The 11102-nt window shown below is 37.8% G+C and overlaps 1 long non-coding RNA gene across 1 annotated transcript; it reads left to right on the top strand.

Annotated features, from left to right (window-relative positions):
• Positions 1-2621: 2621 nt before the first annotated feature.
• On the top strand, positions 2622-5606 carry LOC141544614 (uncharacterized). The gene is made up of 2 exons (XR_012482704.1): positions 2622-3631; positions 4307-5606. It is a non-coding gene; the product is annotated as an uncharacterized LOC141544614 (long non-coding RNA).
• The last annotated feature ends 5496 nt before the right edge of the window (positions 5607-11102 follow it).

Here is an 11102-nt window from a genome sequence, read left to right as displayed (position 1 = left end):
TTGTGAGATAGCAATAAATCCTTTTTTGGCTTTTGCTTTGAGAGTCTCTGATTTTAATTTGAGTAAAGGTTGCTGTCCCATAGAGTTTCCATCTCTCCTCCTCTTCCCATAAAAACTATTCCTTTGGCACTAGCTCACAACTGCTGCTATAATTACAATCACACTGGCACAAGCATTTGCTTTCATTTTATTTGCAGATGATTGTGCACTCAATGTAGAGTTTGAAGCCAAGATGCAACAAAGTATGGATCAATTCTCTGTTCCTTCTACTAAATTTTGGCCTAACAATTAATAGCAAGAAATCACAGTTTCTTCATTAGGCAGCACCAGACCATCTATATGTGGAAACACTGACAATAAAAAGAGAAGTTTTTAATAGTGTGGATAAATTCACTTATCTTGGCACTACATTCTCCAGGGATGTACACATTGATTATGAGGTTGACATAGTCTTTATGAGAGCTAGCTCAATGCTTGAGAGGCTCTGTGGGAAAGCTTGGGATTTGAGAACTATTTGACCGACTGACAAACTGAAGGACTACAGAGGTATTGCAGTGGCCTCATTGTTGTTATGTCTGTGTAACTTGGCCAGCATTCCAAGAATTCAGGAAACTGAATCACTGCCATTTGCATTGTCTTAGGAAGATTCTGAAACTCTTACCTGGTGGGATAAAATACAAGACACTGAGGTCCTTTCTTGAACTAAACTGCCAAGCATTCAAACTTTAATGTAGAGCATATAAATCTATTGCATTGAACACACTGTTCTGAATGCCTTACATATATTTGCCAAAAAGATTCTTTTATGGGGAACTCACGCAGAGCAAGTACTCACAAGATGGTCCAAAAAAAGCAATACAGAGACACTCTTAATGTTTCTCTTAAGAACTTTCAAGTTTTCTATATGGCTATATGGAAGACACTGGCATAGAACAGCAAGTACAGCACGCCATCATCAGAGTGTGTGCTGTGCTCTATAAGCAAAGCAGAATTGAATTCACTTAGAGGAAGCAAGACATAAACAAAGTTAGAGAAACCATCTCAAATATGCATTAGGACAATTTGTGTCTGACCTGTGGCACAGGATTCCAAGGTCTTATTGATCTGATCAGTCACAATCAGATATTATGACTTGATACTAACATAGTAATGTCATTTTAGTCCTCTTTGAAAATGAAGGGCAACCTCCATTATCTCTAGCACCATACAATATCCTCAAAGTCAGAGCTAGAGGAAAGAAATATACAAGAAAATCAAAGGAAATTTTGTGGACCTTGATGAAATCTAGCTAGTTGTGCTTATGTTAGATTTTATATGGGAAGACACCCACTCACTTTACAGGAGTCCTCTGTAGAGAATCTCTCTAATAATTATCATCATCATGGGTATCATTTATATAGTGCTTACTACATGCAAGACCTGTGCTAAGCCCTTTGTGAATGTTATCTCACTTGATCCTCATAACAGTTCTGGAATGTGGGTGCTATTATTCTCTCCATCTCATAGCTGAGAAAAGTGAAGCATTTAGAAGGTAAACATCTTGTCCAGGATCATATACATAGGAAACATCTGAGCCTGGGCTTGAATTAAAGTCTTTCTCACTCGATGTCTTATTCTAAATGCACTGAGCCCCCTAGTTGCCCTCCAAAGTAAAGGGATCCAAAATTACACCAGTCCCCACAACAGGGGCAATGGTTAACCCCTTGGCACAAGCCAAAAAGAATCTTAACCTTCACTACCTTTTTCCCTTCCTCTACCTTCACCCTTTTCCCAAGGTTCACATTTGGGAGAAGTCTGACATTCAAATAGCAGAAGAAATCAATGAAATTGCAATGAAATTAGAACTTCCATTACCTCCTTCCCTTCCTTTCTACTCACTCCCACCCTTCTTCCAAGGAAAAATGCCTATTTATGCTAGTGTTGTTTTGGGGAATCTAGGTTTTTCCCAAAGGAGAGAAATTCAAAATATTATCACATATCTTAGATGAAAGGACAGTTTACGTTCTTCCCCCAAATAAAACAATGATTAGCATAAAAAGAATTAGAGTGTGCATTAAAAAAAAAAAAAAAAAAAAAAAAAAAAAAAACTTAAATAGGACTTGTAAATGCAACTTGTAGCCAAGTTGTAATTTGTAATTATCTTCCAAGAGGCTAAAACAATGATTCAGTTTGACAGTGTTCAAATTCATGATTTTACATTTTTCATGACCAAGTTTCATTCACACTGTGTGTGTGTGTGTGTGTGTGTGTGTGTGTGTGTGTGTGTGTGTGTTTACAAGGCAGATATTTCCAATGGCTCCTCTTTCTCAAATGCCAACTCTTCATCTTGTTTAGACTGCTACTACCACCACCACAATTGACCACTTCGGTAAAGAACTACAGCCATAGTTTTAGTGCCTTTCCAAAGCCTCATGACTTTCTGAAATTTGCAAAGTCTTCTGGGCTCATCTTTCTTGAAGTTTTGACTCAGTCACTACTCTTAATGTATATAGAGCACTCTATATACATAGGATATCCTCTATATATTCTACAATCTTAGGGTACGTTTAAACCTTTCCACTAAAAGTGACATATCTTTTCTCCACTGAACTACTGTAAACCTCTTCTCCCTTCTGCTCCTCCATAAATTACAGCATGAATAAGACAATTTAAATGCTGTATAGGATGGGCTTGAACTCAGGACTGCCTGATTGAGAACAGCTCTCCTCTCCATGGGACAGGCTCTCTGTCCCGTACAAATCTTTCCCAGACACTCATGAAGTCAATAACAAGGAAGGAAGTATCAAAAAAGGAATCTACACTACATTTGTCTATTCCAGGACTCCTTTTCAATCTGGGCGCCTTCTTCAACTTCACAGAACTGTTAGGGGTTGCAAGATATTTGAGAAATTATCTAGTAGAATGTCTTCATTTTACAGTAGAAGAAACCGAGACGGGCAAAGGAAATGGTGAATCCATCAAAGTAAGCAACAGAGCAGTTCCAAGATTCGAACGCAAGACCTAGAACTTTGGACTCCTCGAGCTGAGAGCTAACGGACGCACCCACCTGTCAGTGATTTCCCCCTTTTTCGCATCCATATGAACCACGGACCTGACAAACACAGCCGCAGTTCAGTTTCCCTCCTGCCATTGCTAGGATTGCAGGCGGCTCTCTAGGGCTAAATCGGTTAAAACTGCTGTGGGCTCATAAGTCTCTAAACCTCCGGCCTCCAGTTACTTGTGATTTACCTGTTTATTCCCCCTTTAATTCTCCTTCCGAGCAGGCTGAGGGACCCAAGAGGGGACTTACCCGCCAGTTCTCTCAACCAGCCCTCTCCCCTGGCTTCATTCAACTTGTGTCCAGGATGAAGAAGATTTTCCACCTCAGCAAGAAGGGGCAGTTTCGCCTCTTCATCAAACTGCCTTGTTACTTGGAGTCCAAACTAAAAGTGCAATAAAAAATAAAGATAAAGTATGAAAAGTGCTGTATGAACGAACCACAAGATACTAGGTATGTATCACAGAAGGATACCTGGTCTGGAGCAAGGACCTCGGGAACATCCACAAAGTTGCATTGCTCGGGGATGTGGCGAAGGTGCAGCAGTCCCCTGCTCAGAAAGCACAACGTGAATGATCTGAATAAGGTGAAGGGGTAAGAGCAAATGTTTGGAGAGGGGTGGAGAAGGGAAGACCCACAACAGAGTAGCCAAAGACACTCCCCATCCTTCCATGTGAGTCCTTGCCCCCCCCACCACCATTAACCCTCCGAAAAGAAATCCCTCTCAGCACCTGGGACAGGATCAAGGTCAGACTTTTCCTCCTAGGGATTAGATAACAAGTACTGAAAATTGGAGCCACCTGTCTTTCCTGCTTATTTTTTTTTTTTATTAATTTTTTTTGGTAGTGACAGTACTGCTTTATTTGGACATCTACTATAGTTAGAGTATGGGTAGAGTATACCCATACTAAGAGAATAGTGAAAAGAACAGAACATGAAATCAAAGCCACTTCTTGCTTGCATGACCCGGGAAGTCTTTCAGCCTCTCTGGATGTGGTTTTCTCCTTATATAAAATAGGGCTGGGAGAGGTCGAAAAGTGTTCTGTTTGTTTGTTTGTTTGTTTATTTCTTAAATTAAAACTTTTTATTTTCAAAACATATGCATTGATAATTTTCCACATTGACCCTTGCATTGCCTTGTGTTCCAAATTTTCTCCTTCTTTCCCCCACTCCCTCTCTTAGATGGCAATCAATCCAATATATGTTATATATGCTAAATTACATGTTAAATCCAATATATGTAAACATATTTATACGATTATCTTGCAGCACAAGAAAAATCAGATAAAGAAAATGAGTAAGAAAACCACATGCAAGCAAGCAACAACAAAAAGAGAATGTTAGGTTATGATCCATACTCAGTTCCCACAATCCCTTCTCGATGTAGATGGCTCGCTTCATCACAAGATCCTTGGAACCGGCCTCAGCATTCCCATTGTTGGAAAGTGTCATGTCCAGAACTGATCAGCATGTTGCTGTGTACAGTGATCTCCTGGTTCTGCTCATTTTACTTAGCATCAGTTCATGTAAGTCTCTCCAGACCTCTCGAAAACCATCCTGCTAATTGTTTCTTATAAAACAATAATATCCCATAACATTCATATACCAGAACTTATTCAGCCATTCTCCAACTGAGGGACATCGACTCAGATTCCAGTTTCTTGAAAATGGCTGCCACAAATATTTTTGCACATGTGGGTCCCTTTCTCTCTTTTAAGATCTCTTTGGGGTACAAGCCCAGCAAAAAGATTGTTGGATCAAAGGGCATGCACAGTTTGATAAGTTTTTGATCACAGTTCCAAATTGCTCTCCAGAATGGCTAATTCGGTTCACAATTCCACTAACATTGTGTGTGTCCCAGTTTTCCCACATCCACTCCAACATTCATCATTATCTTTTCCTATCATCTTGGCCAATCTGAGAGATGTGTAGTGATATCTCATAGTTGTCTTAATTTGCATTTCTCTGATCAATAGTGATTTAGAGCACCCTTTCATATGACTAGAAATGGTTTTAATTGCTTCACCTGAAAATTATTAATATCCTTTGATCATTTATCAATTGGAGAATGTCTTGAATTCTTATAAATTTGAGTCAATAATCTCTATATTGTAGAAATGAGCCCTTTATCATCATAATTCTTTAACGTAAAAATGTTTCCCCAATTGATTGCTTCCCTTCTAATCTTGTCTGCATTAGTTTTGTTTGTACAAAAACTTTTAAACTTAATATAATCAGAATTATGTATTTGGTGTTCAGTTATGAGTTCCAGTTCTTCTTTGGTCACAAATTTCGTCCTTCTCAACAGATCTGAATGACAAACTATTCTATGTTCTGCTAGTTTGCTTCTAATATCACTCTTTATTGTGGAATACCAATGACAGACCTGCCAGCACTCATAGAGACCATGAAAGCAAGAAAAGGAGAAACACCGGTGTTTATGGTCAAGACATTTTATTTTTTACTGAGCTTTCTCTCTTTTTTTTTCCTTCTATGCATATTTCTACATTTATCTTGAGGCACAAGAAAAATCACATCAACAAGGGGAGAAAAAGAAAGAAAACAAAAAGCAAATAACAAAGAATGTGAAAATACCAGATTGTGATTCACATTAAGTCTCCCCATTCCTCTTTTTAGATATAGATGTCTTTCTCCATCACAAATTTATGAGAATTGGTCTGAATCACCATCTTGCTGTGTACAATGTTCTCTTAGTTCTGCTCACTTCACTCAGCATTAGTTTGTGTAATTCTCTCCAGGTCTTTCTAAAATCATCCTGCTGATCATTTCTTATAGAAAAATAATATTCTATAACATTCATATACCATAACTTATTCAGTCATTCCTCAATTAATGAACATTCACTCAATTTCCAATTGCTCGCCTCGATAAAAAAGACTGCTACAAATATTTTTGCACATGTAGATCCTTTTCCAATTTTATGATCTTTTTTGGTCTACAGAACCAGTAGAAACACTGCTGGATCAAAGGGTATACCCAGGTTGATAGCCCTTTGGGCATAATTCCAAATTGCTCTCCAAAATGTTTGGATCAGTTTACAGGGAGTAGTCACTTGTTTTCTGAGAGCAGTGATAAAACACATCTAGAGTTTTCCTATGACTAGTGGTAGTTACCAAATTTTTATTCATGTCTTTTCTTTCTGTCTCCTTCCTTTCTCTCCCCCTGTCTCTGTTTCTGCCTATGTCTCTTTCTTTCTCCTGTTATGGCTTCACTATCAGTAGGAACTAAAATCAGGAAGTCAGAGACCTTAGAGTGAATTTCTGGTGGAGAGCTTACTCCAGTAAGGGATATCCCTTCACTTATGCAGTCTCCAATTCTGTCAATTTCCCCAGGACTTTCATTGTAAGGATTCTGGAAGCTTAGAACTCAGTCTCTACATGCTGAATTCCCAGGACCAGTTTACTTTCTGTCTCCTCATACCAGCAGTCCAATTTTTTTTTTTTTTACTATTTTAATAGTTTTTATTTACCAGATATATGCATGGGTAATTTTACAACCTTGACAATTGCCAAACCATTTGTTCTAATTTTTCCCTTCCTTCCCTCCCCCCAGATGGCAATACATGTTAAATATTTTAGAGTATAAATTAAATACAATATATGTATACATGTCCAAACAGTTGTTTGGCTGTACAAAAAGATTTGTACGGATTTTGAAATAGTGTACATTTAGCCTCTGAAGGCAATCAAAAATGCAAACGGACAAAATTAGAGGGATTGAGAATTCTATGTAGTGGTTCATAATCATCTCCTAGAGTTCTTTTGCTGGATGTAGCTGGTTCAGGTCATTACTTCTCTATTGGAATTGACTTGGTTCATCTCATTGTTGAAAATGGCCACATCCATCAGAATTGATCATCCTGTAGTATTGTTGTTGAAGTATACAAGTATCTCCTGGTCCTGCTCATTCATTCAGCATCAGTTCATGTAAATCTCTCCAGGTCTTTCTGAAATCATCCTGTGGGTCACTTCTGACAGAACAATAATATTCCATAATATTCATATCCCACAATTTATTCAGCCATTCTCCAATCGAGGGGCATCCAATTTCTGGCCCCCAAAAGAGGGCTGCCACAAACATTTTTGCACATACAGGTCCCTTTCCATTCTTTAATATCTCTTTGGGAGTAGTAACACTGCTGGGGTCTAAGGGGATGCACAGTTTGATAACTTTTTGAGTATAGTTCCCAATTGCTCTCCATTATGGCTGGATGTATTCACAATTCCACCAACAAGGTACCAGTGTCCCTGTTTTCCCACATCCCCTCCAACAATTCAGCATTTCCTTTCCCTGTCATTCTATTTCAGAGTTGTCTTAATTTGCATTTCTCTGATTAATAATGAGTAGGAGCATCTTTTCATATGACTAGAAATAGTTTCAATTTCTTCATCTGAGAATTGTCTGTTCATAACCTTTGACCATTTATCAATTGGAGATTGGCTTGATTTCTTATAAATTAGAGTCAATTCTCTATATATTTTAGAAATGAGGCCTTTTTGGAAATGAGGCCTTTATTAAAACTTTTGATTGTAAAAATATTTTCCCAGTTTTTTTCCTTCTAATCTTGTCTGCATTAGTTTTGTTTGTACAAAGGCTTTTTAATTTGATATCAAAATTTTTGTATTTTGTGATCAATACTGATTCTAGTTCTTCTTTGGTCACAAATTTTGGTCCTCCTCCACAGGTCTGAGAGGTAAACTATCCTCTGTTCTTCTCATTTCATTCTTTATGCCTAAATCATGAACCCATTTTGATCTGATCTTGGTGTACTGTGTTATGTGTGGGTCAATGCCTACTTTCTGCCATACTAGTTTCCAATTTTCCCAGCAGTTTTTGTCAAACTGTGAATTCTTATCCCAGAAGCTGGGGTCTTTGGGTTTGTCAAACACTAGATTATTAAAGTTATTGACTATTTTGTCCTGTGAACCTAACCTATTCCACTGATCAACTAGTCTGTTTTTTAGCCAATACCAAATGATTTTGGTGACCCCTGCTTTATAATACAGTTTTAGATCTGGCACAGCTAGGCCACCTTCATTTGATTTTTTTTCATTACTTCCCTTGAAAATCTTGACCTTTTGTTTTTCCAGATGAATTTTGTTATTTTTTTCTAGGTCATTAAATAGTTTTAACTACTAAATAATTTATTTTTAAATAAATTTTAACTTTTTAACTAATAAATTATTTTAGGTAACACTGTCATCTTGATTATATTTGCTCTACCTATCCAAGAGCATTTAATATTTTTCTAATTGGTTAGATCTGACTTTATTTGTGTGCAAAGTGTTTTGTAGTTTTTGAGCCTTCTCTTAAGCTCTAAAACCACAAAGTTGCTAAGGAAACAAAAGAAAAACAAAAAGTAGATAAATCAATCACAGTATGAAGCGACTGTCAATTTAGGGTTCAAAGAAAAACTTTAATGTTTTCAGATAAAGTATCACCTTCTATCCAGCCTATTTACCATTCCATTCCAGCATATCTGTTCCCAGTCCTTTTCAGCCTTTGACTGTCTGCTGGCTGGCTCGAAGGAGGGTTTCAGTGCCAGATCAGAATGACCTGGAATTCTGCAAACTAATCACAGACTAAGCAAGTCTGATTGTTTGGGAAGCAGGCAATTTGTTGCAGAAGTACCAGGTGATCAATAACCACCAACTGTTTTGTACACACCCCCTGCAACTTGACAAAGCCAAGATATCTGTCAACAGAATGTAAATATCAACAAAGGAGCAGTGATAATAGAACCATGGCAGGAGAAGGCAAAGTGCCAAGAAATCAAGGCTTGCTGGAACAAATTCCTGAATTCATCAATGCCTTTGGGGTCAGATTGATTTGTAGAAGCCCAGTTCATATGATTTTTTCAAAGATTGCCATATTAACACCATTCTTAGAAGGATGTTACAGCAGTGACATACAGAGGGTGAAATCTAAAATAACATTCCTTTTTTTTTTCTTTCTTTTCTGAGACAATTGGGGTTAAGTGCCTTGCCCAGGGTCACACAGCTAGAAAGTGTTAGGTGTTGGAGATCAGATTGGCTCTCAGGTCCTCTTGAGTTCAGGGCTGGTGCCCTATTAGCAGCCCCACCTAGCTCCCCCTATAATCACATGTCAACATAAATTGTGGTTCTGAGTAATCTACATGATCTCCTAAAACTAATAATGTATCTCTTACTTCAATTATAAGTTGTAATAAATGTTGGTTAATAGCTTCTTGTTTTTTGCAAAGCAATAATGATATGCTGTAAACAACTGAAACAAATTACAGCCTCTGTGGAAGATTGCCACCTGAAAAACTGCAAAGTGTTCATTAGCTTGGATAGACATAAAGGATGTGGTAGACCAAAGGATTGAGACAAACAGAGAAACAAGGAAGCTTTAGAGTTCTTTTAATTGCTCTTTGCAGGAGGTGTCCTGCCAAAGCAGCATAAGGTAAAATCACATGGTAAGGCTGAATAGAAGGGAAAAAACATTCTAAAATAGAATCACCTTGGTGGAGTAAGGCTGTAAGGTATTCGGGAGCAGGAGAAAGAGACAGGGTAACTGGAAGTTCTGGGTCATAATGATGAGACCCTGAGTGAAGAGAGTCTATAACTTGTGCCAGAGCAGCTTTGGCTGCTGGAGTGAGAGAATAGGGGTGAAGAGCTTTAACTGAGAATTTAAGGGCAATCTTGGACAGAACCACTAGATGTCGCCCAAGATCATTTGATTCAATTGATCAGATTGGTGTGAGATGACAATTTATGCATAAGCATAAATGTGACTTAAATAACCCAAGGAGCAAAGAAGGTTACATGCCAACGACGCTAACTTCACTTTCTCCAGCAAATATAGAAGGGGAGCCAGACCTTCTGGAGCTTGTCAAGGGTGAGAAAATTGTTACTGGAGTAACTTGCTCTAGTATATAGATAACTCTGCTCTGTTGGATTTGGCCAAAATCCACCCAGGATGATGTTCTGAAAGCGATATTTGTTCCCAGGGCTATCCCACAGTTGTATAACAAGGGTGAATAATAGTTTGTTGTACTATATTTACCCCATGGATGAGAAGGGAAACTGAGGGCCAGGGTTACAAATTGCTATAGTTATTGACTGTTTTGACCATGAAATTAACCTATTCCAGTGATCAGCTACTCTATTTGTCAGCAAAATGGTTTTGCTGCCTATTAATTTTTTAAAACTATTTTAATAAAACTTTTTATTTTCAAAACATATGCATCGATAATCTGACACTGACCCTTGCATAGCCTTATGTTTCAGATTGCTCCTCCTTGCCCCCACTCTTTCCCCTAGATGGCAAGCAATCTAGTATATGTTACACATATTAAAATATATGTTAAATCTAATATGTATAAACATATACTTTTCTTGCTGCACAAGAAAAATCAGATTAAAAAAAGGAAAGTAAATGAGCAAGAAAACAAAATGCAAGTGAATAAAAAATAAAAGAGTGAGAATGTTTAAGTGGTGATCCATATTCAGTTCCCACAGTTCTCTCTTTGGATGCAGATGGCTTTCTTCACCACAAGATCATTGGAACTGGCATCAATCATCTCATTGTTGGAAAGTGCCTGTTCAATTTTAATGAATGAAAAATTGCTTTTTATTTTAAAACAAAAACTAACTTATTCTTCATTAGTGATGATGTGGGAGGAAATACTATTCTCTTATGCTGAAATTCTGTCATGTCTAAAATGAAGGGAATTTTCTTGGCAAAGTTGCTGGAATGGTTTGCTGTTTCCTTAAGTTCATTTTGACAAATGAAGCAAACCTTGTTAAGTGACTCGTCTGCCTAGTCACACAACAAGGAAGTGTTAAGTGTCTAAAGACAGATTTGAATTCAAATCCTCCTAATTCCAGCGCAAGTGCTTTTTCCTTTTTGCCATCTAGGTGCCCCTCAAGATGACTCTTCCTGACTCTAGACCCAGATCTCTTATTCATTATGCCACCTAACTACCCCATCTGGTGAAATATGTGAAGAATAAAGGTGCCAAGGCCAAAAGTTGTTGCTTCTATTAAACCATTACTATTTGTGTCAGCAATAGGTACAG

Source organism: Sminthopsis crassicaudata, chromosome 5, assembly GCF_048593235.1.
Source record: "Sminthopsis crassicaudata isolate SCR6 chromosome 5, ASM4859323v1, whole genome shotgun sequence".
NCBI lineage: Eukaryota > Metazoa > Chordata > Mammalia > Dasyuromorphia > Dasyuridae > Sminthopsis > Sminthopsis crassicaudata.
The sequence above is the reverse complement of the archived record's forward strand: the minus strand, read 5'-3'. Positions and strand labels throughout refer to the sequence as shown.